At 34.4% G+C, this 15,749-nt stretch overlaps 1 pseudogene; it reads right to left on the bottom strand.

The window, feature by feature from the left end:
- Nucleotides 1–7,404, bottom strand: part of LOC137615533 (uncharacterized PE-PGRS family protein PE_PGRS34-like) — a 32,325-nt pseudogene extending 24,921 nt beyond the window's left edge.
- Between the last annotated feature and the right edge of the window lie 8,345 nt (nt 7,405–15,749).

Here is a 15,749-nt window from a genome sequence, read left to right on the forward strand (position 1 = left end):
CCTTATTATCCATCGTTGGCATTAAAACAAAATAAATAGATCAAATGACTAGTTAGTAATCTTAAGCGTTGCAAATGAAGTAACAAATATTGTTGGGAATTATGAAGAGCGAGAATTTATACGATTAGCAGAAGAGGAACAAAACTAGCGTTCCATCGGCCTTCAGATCACAGCCAATACAGTAGCCAGTACAGTAGCATGATATTTCAAGGATGGCTCATCGAAGTGGTCAGCGCTGTTACACTGCGGGAAGTCTCAGTAAAACTCATGTCTTTGAGTTAAGAAACTCACATTATTATTATTATTATTATTATTATTATTATTATTATTATTACTTGCTAAGCTACAACTCTAGTTGGAAAAGCAGGATGCTATAAGCCCAAGGGCTCCAACAGGAAAAATAGCTCAGTGAGGAAACGAAATAAGGAAATTACAAGAGAAGTAATTAACTATTAATGTAAAATGTTTTAAGCACAGCAACACCACCACAACAAATCTTTCACAAATAAACTATGAAAACTTTAACAAAAAAGAGGAAGAGAAATAAGATAGAATAGTGTGCCCGAGTGTACCCTCAAGCAAGAGAACTCTACCCCAAGACAGTATTCAACTTTTATGAGTTCGTTCCTTGTTTTACTTCGATTTGTTTGTTTATTTGTTTGTGAGCAACTTATCACAAAAACTCGTCATCATCATCATCATCATCTCCTCCTACGCCTATTGACGCAAAGGGCCTCGGTTAGATTTCGCCAACCGTCTCTATCTTGAGCTTTTAGATCAATACTTTTCCATTCGTCATCTCCTACTTCACGCTTCATAGTCCCCAGGCTTTTAGCCCTGGATCTTCCAACTCTTCTAGTGCCTTGTGGAGCCCAGGTAAATGTTTGATGAACTAATCTCTCTTGGAGTACGAAGAGCATGCCCAAACCATCTCCATCTACCCCTCATCATGATCTCATCCACATATGGCACTCGAGTAATCTTATAGTTTTAATTTCTAATTCTGTCCTGCCATTTAATTCTCAATATTCTACCGAATATTCTGCCCAAATCTGTTGGATATTGTTTCATTGTCTTACCTCGACAAATGTCCATACAGTAATACACATCTTACAAAACTTGATATATACTGATATATAATCTACAATACAAATTTTGACCAAACTCTGTAGTCATGTTGGGTACTACTTTGAAAATAATCGCGATGTTAAATAAATGGCAAATATGTCCAGTTAATTTTTTTGATTTTGAACAATATTACGCAAAAACTACCGAACCAATTTCAATTAAACTTATTGGAAATGTGGGATATGACCTAAAGTCAAATCCGTTGGGTTTTTTAAGAAAATGCATTGAAATACAAGTACGCAGTGGAGCAATGAGCAAAATCAGACTGCTTGTGGTGCCGAAGGCATGCTCTCTATTGAGTGCCCGTCTAATTTTTCATATTTTCATGTTTCCTAAACTTGACTCTTATTATTTCTCTCATTTCCTTTGTTTAACCAGTTGATATCTTTTTCATCCATCATTTTTCTCTTTATTTCGTTGTCTAAAATCGTTCGTTTCTTTTTCAAATCATTTCTGCAGTCATAAAGTCAAATCAACATAATTACCATGTTCCGGGAGCCACTTATATGATGAAATCTCTCTCTCTCTCTCTCTCTCTCTCTCTCTCTCTCTCATATAACAGAAAGAGAGAGGGCCCCCAAAGCAAACACAAGAAACCCATGAGACCGACCATCTTGTCGTAATATTTTTCATTGCTATTAATAACCTCTTTATGATCCAACACTTTCTCTTTAATTTCAGATGTTCAAATTTCATATATGACTTTCATAGCAATAATGTATAATTTAAAAATCAATGATGAAAAATACAACGCAAGAGCCCGTGTCTCACATGTGTTAAGAGCTCTCTCTCTCTCTCTCTCTCTCTCTCTCTCTCTCTCTCTCTCTCTCTCTCTCTCTCTCTCTCTAAGATGCATCCCAGACCATCCAAGACTGGAAGATGCAAAATACACCGGAAGATGCATTAGCAACTCTCTGGTGGATATACGAGGTGCCTCACACTGAGGGACCTGGGGGAACCCAAACAAGAAATAAGGCAATAAGGCAATAAGGCTCTCTCTCTCTCTCTCTCTCTCTCTCTCTCTCTCTCTCTTCTCTCTCTCTCTCTCTCTCTCTCTCTCTCTCTCTCTCTCTCTCTTTCTCTTTCTCTCTCTCTCTCTCTCTCTCTACGTGATTTCAAGTTTTTATATTATCCAGTAAAAGCTCTCTCTCTCTCTCTCTCTCTCTCTCTCTCTCTCTCTCTCTCTCTCTCTCTCTCTCTCTCTCATTATACGTAATGTCAAGTTTGATTTTATCCAAAACACAGCTCTCTCTCTCTCTCTCTCTCTCTCTCTCTCTCTCTCTCTCTCTCTCTCTCTCTCTCTCTCCAGGTATGCATAACTACATATTTTGAGATTCGGTACCTTGTCCTAGATCAAGGATGTGCCCTTTTGACACTCGAAGGATAAATGCCAAGGTCCTTCTAATTAAGGATCCAGTTTATGGTTGCATTCTATTTCGGTTTCTGTAAACATCTGGAATTATAAGACTACACTTGATGTTGTTGGTGTTATTATTATTATTATTATTATTATTATTATTATTATTATTATTGTTGTTGTTGTTGTTATAATTATTATTATTATCAGTATTATCATTATTAGCATTAACATTATCATTATCATTATCATTATCATTATCCTTATCCTTATCCTTATCCTTATCCTTATTATTATTATTATTATTATTATCATTATTATTATTATTATTATTATTATTATTATTGCAAAATCCTGCAAACCAAAGACCGGAAAAGACAGTGAGATTAAATAGGAAATCAAACAAGATAAAGTAAATATAATTATAGAAATATAACTATAAAAAAAACTATTAAATTTAAACTGATGTTACCTACTTAAAAAAGTATTAGCACTTGCAACTAAGGTAAGAGATGACGGAAATCTAATTGTTTCTTTAAAATACCAATTTACTACAAATATTAGGTTTGGTAGCTTTTAATGGATATTTTCCTCATATCTACAAGTTTTCATAGATCAAATATATTATCGTAAATTACATTACATTCAAGAAAATAATTGAATTAACTGTCTTTTTAAGGTATAGCAATTAGTATAGCCTCTGTACCATGGTCTTCCACTGTCTTGGGTTAGAGATCTCTTGCTTAAGGGTACACTCGGGCACACTGTTCTATTTTATTTCTCTTCCACTATTTATTTTGAAATTTCTATCCTTTTGTTATTTTCAAGTTATTACAGTTTATATATGAAAGATTTATTTTAATGTTATTATTGTTCTTAAACTTTTCTTGTAGTTTTCTTTATTTACTTTCCTCGCTAGGCTATTATCCCTGTTGGAGCCCTGGAGCTTATAGCATGATGCTTTTCCAACTAGGGTTGTAGATTAGCAAGTAATAATAATGATAATAACAATAACATTAACAATAACAATAACAAAAATGAAAATAGAAGTAATAATAATAATAATAATAATAATAATAATAATAATAATAATAATAATAATGATAATGATAATAGCAATAGTAATAGTAATAGTAAAAGTAATAGTAATAGTAATATCCCCTCAAGAATTCCCCCCAGAAATCCCATTTTATCCCGAAAGTATATTTCCTCAGTCGTTGGGGAAACTGTGTCCTCGCATACCGGAACCCAGGGGGGAATTTAAGCATCGCAATAAAGCATAAAAACCAAACCAAGAATGAGCATACGACAAGAAGCATCTTGAGCAACGCCTTGCGACACTTTAACCACTTTCTGATTTCCAGGGATAACGAAGAATGCTTTTTTATGGACACAGTTGCCTTGTCTCGTTTTAATGTCTTCCCCTCTCTCAGGGATTGGTTAAGTAAAATCATGAATGGATGAGTGGCCTATTCCCTTTGCCAAACGATCTTCCTAATCAGTACACAGCCAATCTTCTGAAATATATTTTCAAATGTTAGACTTGAAAATTTCCCGTAAAATTAAAGGAAAAATCTTGGAATAAATGTTGCCAAGCATTTACCGTTTAAAAAAAAAAAGGATATATTGACGTTAATGAGTCTCATTACGGCCACCAACCAGTAATGGAGAATAACAAAGTAGGGTAAAAATTACGGTCACCTGTATTTTACTGAAATACGGCTGAGAACAGTAAATTTTTTTCGGAGGATTTAAAGGTTTAAAGGTTTTAAGTCCACTCATGAATGGCAGAGGCAATGGACAATGGTATTGCCCTATCAAGCAGGACAATGCCCTAGAGACGGACCACATATCATATGATCAACGCACAAGCCTCCTTTCCACCCAAGCTGACAGTGGGCTAGGCAATGGCTGCTGATGACTCAGCAGATAAACCCATAGGCTCCCCGAAACCCCCCACCCAACCTTAGCTGCACAAGGATTGTAAGGTTGCAGACACTAATGGCACTAACGAGTCTGAGCGGGACTTGAACCCCCGACTGGCGAACTCCAAGCAGAGACGTTGCCAATCAGGCCACGACAACCGATTAAAAGTAGTTTTTTTTTTTTTTTTCTCGTACTGCCAGACTTCCTAGCTCTGTAGAAAGGACTTATTAAAAAAAATGAGCGGAATAAATAAATTTTGCGTAGGTGGCTTTTAATGCTAATCCCGTAGAAATGGCTGTGTAACAAAATGATATTACAAGACGTAGCCACAAACCGGCTACCACTGATCAAGGTCTCTAGCAGGATTCAAAAGTCAATTTTTTTTTTACTGAAACAGATTTGAACCGACTCGCAGGTGTCGCCGATATCGGAGGGAGAAATTTAGGTTATTATTATTATTATTATTATTATTATTATTATTATTATTATTATTTATATTAATTGCTAAGCTACAACCCTAGCGAAAAAAGCAAGATGCTATAAGCCCAGGGGCTCCAATAGGGAAAATAGCCCAGTGAGGAAAGAAAACAAGGAAAACATAAGATATTTTAAGGACTAACAACATTAAAATAAACATCTATATAAACTATAAAAGCTTTAACAAAACAAGAGGAAGAAAAATCAGATAGAATAGTGTGCCTGAGTGTACCCTCAAGCTACAGAACTCTAACCCAATACGGTGAAAGACCATAGTACAGAGGCTATGGCACTACCCAAGACTAGAGAACAATGGTTTGATTTTGGAGTGTCTTTCTCCACGAAGAGCTTCTTACCATAGCTAAAGAGACTCTTCTACCCCTACCAAGAGGAAAGTGTCCACTGAACAATAACAGTGCAGTAACCTCTTGGGTGAAGAAAAATTGTTTGGTGTTGTCAGGTGTATGAGGAACGAGGAGATTTATGTAAAGAATAGGCCAGACTATTCGGTGTATAGGTAGGCAAAGGAAAAATGAACCGTAACCAGAGAGAAGGATCCAATGTAGTACTGTCTGACCAGTCAAATGACCCACAACTCCCTAGCGGTAGTATCTCACTTGAAAACAATGGTGGTATTCGGACAAAAATGCTTCCGATCAATCAGTTATTAATAAACTTTTACGAACTAAAAGGGCATCCCTGCGAGTCAGTGCAAATCTGCTTTTAGAGATAAACTAAAAAAGTTTGTCTTTTTAATATCTCTTTTATTATCATTCAAACTATCGCGTTTCAAATGTCAGCCACTTTACTTTAGTTTCTTGTTTCCTTTCCTCACTGGGCTATTTTTCCCTGTTGGAGCCCTTGGGCTTACAGCATTATGCTTTTCCAATTAGGATTATATTTTAGCTAATAATAATAATAATAATAATTATTATTATTATTATTATTATTATTATTATTATTATAATCTACTATTATTATTATTATCATTGTTATTATTATTATTATTATTATTATTATTATTATTATTATTATTATTATTATTATTATCATTATTATTATTATTATTATTTGGGTAGTAGACCCTCTTTAAGGCAAGTTTTGTTGAAAATAATGGCTGCCTCAGTTGCATTGATCTTATACTCCGTCTTCTCAATAAGAGTATAAGAGCAGTGCAACTGAACCTACTACTACTACTACTATTATTTTTATTATTATTATTATTATTATTATTATTATTATTTTTATTTTTATTATTTTTATTAGTATTTTATTTTTATTATTATCATTATTATTATTATTACTTTATTATCATTTGTTTTTATTATTATTATTATTATTATTATTATTATTATTATTATTATTATTATTATTATTATTATTATTATTATTGAGCTTGACTTTTGGGGAGGTGGTATGGGATCACAAAGTCTTGTACATGTTGACACTTAAGAGTTTTCTTAAAAGATCGTCATAGCGTCTATAGGCTAATGGTATTTGGTGGTAAACAAACAAATACAGTAATTCATGGTGCTTTACTGTTACGAGAATTACGTGACTTAATATATATAACAAAATATTGTATTTTTGATAACGAAAAATAAAAATAGAAATCATAATAATAATAATAATAATAATAATAATAATAATAATAATAATAATAATAATTTTGATAATAATTTCATGAATCTAATGACAATAATTATAATAATTATAATTTTAACAATAATGATTTTAATAACGATAATTTTCATGAATTTAATGATAATAATTTTAAAACTCTTGATAATTTTATTACTAATGGTTTTAAATTTTTATAATAATATTTTCAATTTTAATAATTATTTTGGTAATAACAATTTTAATAGTTTTAATAATCATAGTTATTTTAATCATTATACCAGTGGGAAGTAAAGAAATGTTTTAGTACCTAGCTCTTTCGTGTATTTTAATACACACTTCTTTAGGGCACAATACATATATGTATTGTACCCTGAAGAAGTTGTATTAAAATGCAAGAAAACTATAAACACTAAAATATTTCATTACTTCCTACTGACTTTTGCTATACAATAATTCATAGTTGTATTATCTTCTTCTTTGTCTACATCTTTTTCCCACTTCTATGTGGGGTCGATGTTTCTGGTCAGCTTTCTCCATCTACCTCTGTCCCACACTTCATCACCGGTTAATCCCTTTGATCGAAGGTCATCCTTGATACAGTGCACCCACCTTCTCTTTGGTCTCCCTCTCCTCCTCGTTCCCCGTACCTCCATTTCCATTACTCTCCTCCCAATATACTGTTCATCTATTCTCATGACATGACCGTGCCACCTCAGTCTACTTTTTTGGATCTTATCTGGTAGTTTTCTAGCTCCTGTGGTACCCTTAATTACCTCATTCCGTATCTTCTCTCTTCTTGTCACCCAACACATCCATCTCAACATTCTCACCTCTGCCACATTCATCTTCTTCTCTTCTGTCTTCTTTATTGCCCACGTCAGTTGTATTAGCATTTGTATTTAAATTTACATAAAATTAAAGTGAAGATATTCACGTATTTTATGCGTTTGGATTCGCGTGAACGGAGATAACCTTTGATATAACAAAGCTTCAGTTAACCTCTTCCGGGACACTAACTCATCAAGTGACCTAACCTTGAGCTTCGTGGACTGTCGGGAACTGGGCATGCGCAGTAACACCCTGGAGGACTCCTCCCCTAGTGCAGAAGATAACAAAGATGGGTTGACGTTGTGGCCTTAAATATATGAGATCGTGTTTGAATCCTGATGACATAGAAGGATATGACTACGTTTGTTAAAAGTCATATTAAAAACATTTTATTTTTTTGGTTTAATAAATATTAATTCCAGATGCTTAAATTTTTGGATAAAAAACATGTGATATATTAAAATCTATATCTCAGTAGAATTTAACAAAAGTTTTGAGTTGCAACAAATGTTTTTATGTTGAACAGGCTGACATAAGTCTTTTCATAGTTTATATATGACATATCTGTTTTGACGCTGTTACTGTTTTTAGAATGATTTATTGTTAATTTGCTCTCCTCATTTATTAATTTGCTTATTTCCTTTCCTCACTGGGCTATTTTTCCTTATTGGAGCCCTTGGGCGTATAGCAACTAGGGTTGTAGCTTGGCTAATAATAATGATAATAATAATAATAATAATCAGGGTAGTATTGTCTGACGTGGTAACGTCTTTAGTTTCTTTGGTCGCTGCAACCTCACGATCCTAGTGAGCTAAGGAGGGGGGCTTTTGGGGAGCCTATAGGTCTATCTGCTGAGTCATCAGCAACCATTGCCCAGCACTCCTTGGTCGTAGCTTGGGTGGAGAGGTGGCTTGTGTGCTGATCATATGTATATTTGGTCAGTCTCTATGGCATTGTCTGGCTTGATAGGGCCATGTCACTGTCCTTTGTCTCTGCCATTCATGAGTGGCCTTTAAACTTAAATTTAAACCTTTAAATGTTCGTTAGAATCTTTAATAAATCGAAATATCTAAGTTTGGCTCTTGACTACGTGAAACTTAATTCCTCTTCTTTTCAATCAGGGAAAATAGTCCAGTAAGGAAAGGAAACAAGAAAACTAAATAGTGTGCCTGAGTGTACCCTCAAGCAAAAGAACTCTAACCCCTAGACCATATGAGATGCTCACCATAGCTAAAGAATCTCTTCCACCCTTACCAAGTGGAACTAGCTACTGAACGATTTATACGATTTACTATGATCATCATTAAAGACCAAAATGTGATCCTAATTACGAAAGAAGAGACAAATAAAATACATAATTAGGGTCACAGTCTGGTCTTTAATAATGATCATAGTAAATCGCATAAAGCGTTCAGTAGCTAGTTCCACTTGGTAAGGGTAGAAGAGATTCTTTAGCTATGGTGAGCATCTCGTTAAGAGTTCTTCCGCTTGAGGGTACACTCAGGCACACTATTTTATTTTCTTGTTTCCTTTCCTTACTGGACTATTTTTTCCCTGTTGGAGCCCTTGGACTTACAGCATCCTGCTTTTACAACTAGGATTGTAGCTTACCTAATACAGCAACAACAACAACAACAATAATAATAATAATAACAATAACACAAATAAAGTTTGTAGTTGTTCGTAATATCAGTCCTTTAATATATCACGTTTTCACTTATTCTTCCGTTCCTTTATTCTCACTTATTATTCTCCTCTCCCTTTATTCTCACTTCTTATTCTCCTCTCCCTTTATTATAACTTCTTATTCTCCTCTCCCTTTAGGTGTCCTCTCTTTATTTTCACTTTTATTCTCTCCTACCTTCATTCTCCTCTTCCTTTATTCTCACTTCTTATCCTCCTTTCCCTTTAGTGTCCTCTCTTTATGCTCACTTTTATTCTCCCCTACCTTTTATTCTCCTCTCCCTTTATTCTAACTTCTTATTCTCCTCTCCCTTTACTCTCACTTATTATTCTCCTCTTCCCTTATCCTCCTCTCCTCTTATTCTCATCTCCCTTTATTCTCCTCTTCCCTTATTCTCACTTCTTATCCTCCTCTCCTTTTAGTGTCCTCTCTTTATTCTCCCCTACCTTCATTCTCCTCTTCCTTTATTCTCACTTCTTATCCTCCTTTCCCTTTAGTGTCCTCTCTTTATGCTCACTTTTATTCTCCCCTACCTTTTATTCTCCTCTCCCTTTATTCTAACTTCTTATTCTCCTCTCCCTTTACTCTCACTTATTATTCTCCTCTTCCCTTATCCTCCTCTCCTCTTATTCTCATCTCCCTTTATTCTCCTCTTCCCTTATTCTCACTTCTTATCCTCCTCTCCTTTTAGTGTCCTCTCTTTATTCTCCCCTACCTTCATTCTCCTCTTCCTTTATTCTCACTTCTTATCCTCCTTTCCCTTTAGTGTCCTCTCTTTATGCTCACTTTTATTCTCCCCTACCTTTTATTCTCCTCTCCCTTTATTCTAACTTCTTATTCTCCTCTCCCTTTACTCTCACTTATTATTCTCCTCTTCCCTTATCCTCCTCTCCTCTTATTCTCATCTCCCTTTATTCTCCTCTTCCCTTATTCTCACTTCTTATCCTCCTCTCCTTTTAGTGTCCTCTCTTTATTCTCCCCTACCTTCATTCTCCTCTCCGTTTATTATCACTTCTTATTCTCTTCTTCCTCTATTCTAACTTCTTATTCTCCTCTCCCTTTACTCTCACTTATTATTCTCCTCTTCCTTTATTCTCCTCTCCTTTTATTCTCATCTCCCTTTATTCTCCTCTCCCCTTATTTTCAGTTCTTATCGCCCTCTCCCTTTAGTGTCCTCTCTTTATTCTCACTTTTATTGTCCCCTACCTTTATTCTCCTCTCCCTTTATTCTCACTTCTAATTCTTCTCTTCCTTTATTCTCACTTCTTATTTCTCTCCCTTTATTCTCACTTCTTATTCTTCCCTACCTTTATTCTCCTCTCCCTTTATTCTCACTTCTTATTCTCCTCTCCCTTTACTCTCACTTATTATTCTCCTCTCCCTTTACTCTCCCTTCTTATTCTCCTCTCCCTTCTTATTCTCCTCTCCCTTCTTATTCTCCTCTCCCTTCTTATTCTCCTCTCCCTTTACTCTCACTTATTATTCTCCTCTCCCTTCTTATTCTCCTCTTTTTATTCTCACCTCCCTTTATTCTCCTTTTCCTTTATTCTCACTTATTCTCCTCTCCCTTTGCTCTCACTTATTCTCCTCTCCCTTTGCTCTCACTTATTCTCCTCTCCCTTTATTCTCACTTATCAATCTCCTCTTCCTTCATTCTCACTAATTATTCTCCTCTCCCTTTATTCTCCTTATTACCAGCTAATCATAAAAAAAAAACCGGAACTTGCTTAAAGGTCGCCTGAATCCAACAACAAAATGAACTTTCGAAACAGATCCCGAATAAGCAAAGGTCGTAATATCTCTTTCTGCATTGCGGGGGCCTTTGAAGACAGCAATCGGTACTCTATGACTCCCACATTATCAAATTTGTTTATCCTGGATAAATATGGATCGCTAAGAGCTTTGTTGATTTGAAATGAGAATTTTGCGAAGGCTGTGTGTGTGTGTGTGTGTGTGTGTGTGTGTGTGTGTGCGTGCGTGTGTGTTTGTGTGCGTGGGTGGGTGCGTGTGTGTCGAGTATAGAAATGTAAAGTGAAAAGGCTTGACTGGAGTTTGTACTTTTGTTTATATTGGTAATTTGAAAGTCCTGTACAAACTGCAATTAATTTATTAAATTTTAATTTTACTGGTTATTAGCCTATACATATTTTATGCTCGTCATGTGTCAACTGATATAATTTCTATATCATATATATATATATATATATATATATATATATATATATATATATATATATATATGATATAGAAATTCCATCGAATGGAGTAGCTATTTCGAAAAAAAATGGACCTTGGTGATTTTGGATTATTTAATCCTGTTTATAAAATAACATAGGATAGCTATAGGCAGCTTCCAGTGCATAAGTAGAAAATTTTAAGTGAAGATACTAATTTTGAAAAATTTGGAAAACAAATCAGTATATAGAAGATAGGGTAGTCAATAAAGTATGTAAATACAGTGGCTATATGATATATGATTATCCATAAGGTTTTTATTTTACTAAGACCTTTAAACACAAGTATGTGAAGGTACACAAAGCCTAAAAAATTATTGAATGCACTGAAATATTAGGAAAATTTTATTAAAAATTGGGGATATCATCATATGGTTATTATTGAATAGAATTATAATGAATGATAGAAATAGTCAATTTTCTTTTTCTATATCATACGTACAGAAATTACTAAAAAATGTAATGATTATTGGAGTATATTTATTTATTACTGTAAATTAAAAATTAGGGATATCATCATATGGTTATCAATGAATAAATTGATAATTAATTATAAAAATCGTCAATTTTATTTTTGTATATCATACGTACAGAAATTACTAAAAAATTTAATTATTATTGAAGTATTTTTATTTATTACTGTAAATTAAAAATTAGGGATATCATCACATGGTTATCAATGAATAAATTGATAATTAATTATAAAAATCGTCAATTTTATTTTTGTATATCATACGTACAGAAATTACTAAAAAATGTAATGATTATTGGAGTATTTTTATTTATTACTGTAAAGAACGGTTCCAGTTGACTCTGCTCCTCTCCACTGATTGTGAAATATTAGGAGAATTGTATTAGAAATTAACAATATCATCATATGATTATCATTGAAGAGAATAATAGTGAATGATAAAAATATTCAATGTTCTTTTTCTAGATTGTAGGTACAGAAATTTCGAAAAAGTTTAATGAATACTGAAGTACTGTAGTTTTATTTATTACTGTAAAGAGCGGTTCCAGTTGACTCGACCACTACCCGTCTCCAATCTCCACAGTGTTTAGTCTGTTTGTGTTTTGTGTTCGACTTCGTAAATAGGTTTATTTCTTATCTTGTAGTTTATACGTTTTCCAAAACTAGCTCATATTTCAAATTGGAGCTTATGGACAGGTCAGTCAAAGTGCAGCTTGGTGTTAAATAACTGAAAATCTCTTCAGAAGACACTTGAAAAAGAACACCCATAGGCCTGTTTAAACGTGGAAGACAGCTCCTCATCTTTATTATCAATCAAGTAAGTCATAGTTTATCATAAAATAAAATCTTAAGAGGTTATTAATATCGTAATCCATAGCAAGCCTTTATCTGACTGGTCTTAGGCTTGGCTATGCCAGGGGCCAAGACTGTTGGGTATTATTATATTTACGGACGGGGAAACCTTTACCAGTAAAAACCAACTGTTGCCTGTAAGTGGCTTGTAGGCCTAGTCTTTTTAGTAAATTTTCAATTTATCTTAGTAACTGATAAATCCATTTTACAATAAGTGCATGTGTATAACCAAATCGTAAGGTAAAATTTGATGGATACTGTGTGCGTTTCGCGCAGTGAATTAGACGATGTTATAGATTAAACCGTACTTCACATAATAGCCACACCGCTTACGATTACATTTTTACAGGCCAGATTTGTCAGTTCATGAATATCGTCTCTTATTCAAAGCACGCTATTTGCTGAAGCTTACACACTCCCTCAGAAATTAGTATGTGGTCTGCATTGATTTCGGACTTTGATTCCACTAGGAGCAGCGCCTCTCCTTATGACAAATTGTGGTCTTGATGATCCTGCATTTTCTCTGAAATGAAATAGTTTCTTCACTTCCATGCATAACGTTTTTTTCTTTTGTTCTCCAATGTAGTTTAGTATTCGAAGGTTACAAAGAAATGGTGCAGAATGTTTAGTTCACTAATGAAAGTTATTTAGTGTTAATAAGAAAATCAGACTATTTTTTTCACTTTGGGTTGTTTTATATTGATTCTTCTGTTTAAGCTTATCCAATCAGCTACAGTTTTGAATTTATAGCATAATTCCAGAAATTGGCTTCATTTGACAGTAGTCAGTCGATTAATTTTGAACTATCGATGTGTAGGCTTACCCTGTTGAATTTTTTTGTTTTGGTAAAATTTTTTCTAGATTTAATTGATCAAAGGTTCGAGTTTTAATGCATTTTAGTTACGCACCACGTATGCATATAATTACACTACAGAAAGACAAATCACTATTTGCAATTTTTATTTTGATTAAGGTAATGATAATAGGCCTACAGTAGCAAGGTTCTTGAAGTGATAAGATGACATACGTCAGGTTAGGCGTAGTGATAAATAATTGAAAATCTCTTCGAAAGACACTCCAAAAAAAAAAAAAAAAAAAAAAAACCCATGCCTGTTTAAACGTAGAAGACCAACTCCTCATCTTTGTCATCATTCTTCGAGTAAGTCATAGTTTATCCTAATAGAAAATCTTAATTGGCTATATATACCTTAGCCAAAAGCAAGCCTTTTCAATTGACTGGTCTTAGGCTAGGCTATGCCCGGGGTCAGATAAGGATGTTAATGCAGTGCCAATGAGAGTTGCCTGTAAGTCGGTTGTAGGCCTAGTCTTTTTAATTTAGAAAACGTTCATTTTATGTTTTTAACTGATTAGCCCATATTGCAATAAGTGCATGTGTGTAACTAAATTGTGAGGTAAAATTTGATGGAAACTGTGGGAGCTTCACGTGGTAAATTGGATGATTTTATAGATTAAACTGTGGTAGGAAGGTTTAAAGATCATTTATGAAAGTTGTGTATTGTGGACAATAAAATCAGGCCCTATTTTTATATCAAGTCCTTTTATATTACAGTAGTTCTTTTGCATAATTCCAGGAATTTGCTTCAGTTGATGGTGTGATCAGTTGATTAATTTGGATATATTTAGGCCTACCCCGTTGAATATTTTTGTTTTCGGAAATTTTTTTTCTAGATTTAATTGATCAAAGGTTTGTGTTTTCATTTTAGTTATGCAGCGCATATGCATAGGACTACACACTACAGAGAGACAAATCATTATTTGCAATTTTGATTTTGATTAAGGGAATGGTAATAGGCCTTCAGTAGCAAGGTTCTTGAAGTGATGACGTCAGGTTAGGAAACAGGATGATTGGTTGAAAGGTAACTGAAGGCCCCTCTCATAAGCCAGAAGAACCTAGCCTCCCGGGTTAGTTTAGGTGTGTGTGGTTAGGTTAGATAGCATCCCTATATTTCACGTGTTCCCCTAGATTAGGTTAGACAGCTTCCCCGTGTTTTACTATTTCTGTGTTTAACGTTTGTTTTCCCCTGTCCAAAATCTCCAATTTCCCCACTTGGTCTCCCTAACATTTGTTTTCCCCTGTCCAAAATCTCCAATTTCCCCACTTGGTCTCCCTGAATATCTGAAACTACTCATTTATTGTAGAAATAATGATGGGATTGGTTCATAAAGTACTGCACCATGAAGAGAAATGTTTTATGAGTGTCCTGAATTCAACCCTTACCTAAATTGTAAATTTTCTGAAAATTGTACACTGGCTTATCAGTCCTATCCTATCCCATGATACCGTGTGGTTGTTTTACAAATTTATCACTTGCTGACCTGTTGTCAAATCTTGACATCTAAGTAGTGTTAGGATTTCATGGTTTTTATAGAAACACACTGCATAATCCTACTAGCCAATCTTGGATTACTTGGGTCATAACCTGGCCGGTATTTGTCATCAGGTGATCTTGAAATGCCTGCATAGCCCTTTTCTAATTTTATAGATATTGTTACAAATGTGGTTTTACTGTCGGGTGCAAAACTACCTGTAGAATTAGAATCCTATTTTATATGACATGTCTACTGCTTCCGCTGTTGTAATCAATCGGATTTGTCCTAGCCTAAGGTACCCCCACTTAACCTGACTTAGATTACTGTATATTTACTTACTATAGTCCATTTCTTTTAGCGAGGCAGATTTGCACCGACTCGCAACAGTGCCCTTTTAGCTCAGAAAAGTTTCCTGATCGCTGATTGGTTAGAATTATCTTGTCCAACCAATCAGCGATCAGGAAACTTTTCCGAGCTAAAAGGGCACTGCTGTGAGTCAGTGCAAACCTGCCTCGCTAAAAGAAATGGACTATAGGTTGCCTACACCCTCTTTGCCACCCGACTCCATCATTTAATTAGCAGCGTTTCAAAATGTGATACATCATGTGCTGTTTGCCGTTGGCAGCTAATGTTGTATTGAAAAGATCTAGGAAGCCAAAGAAAATATAAATATAAATTCTTTTTAAGAATAATCAGTATGGTCAGATCATTTTCTGAGGCTTGGATATTCCGAGCAATTTTTAGTCGGTTGAATTTTCCGACAGGATGGAAATAGGACCAAACGCACCACTTTTCCGCAATTATACATAGTATATCGGATATTAATGTTTAGTTTTT

The sequence above is a fragment of the Palaemon carinicauda genome, chromosome 21, assembly GCF_036898095.1.
Source record: "Palaemon carinicauda isolate YSFRI2023 chromosome 21, ASM3689809v2, whole genome shotgun sequence".
Classification (NCBI taxonomy): Eukaryota; Metazoa; Arthropoda; class Malacostraca; order Decapoda; family Palaemonidae; genus Palaemon; species Palaemon carinicauda.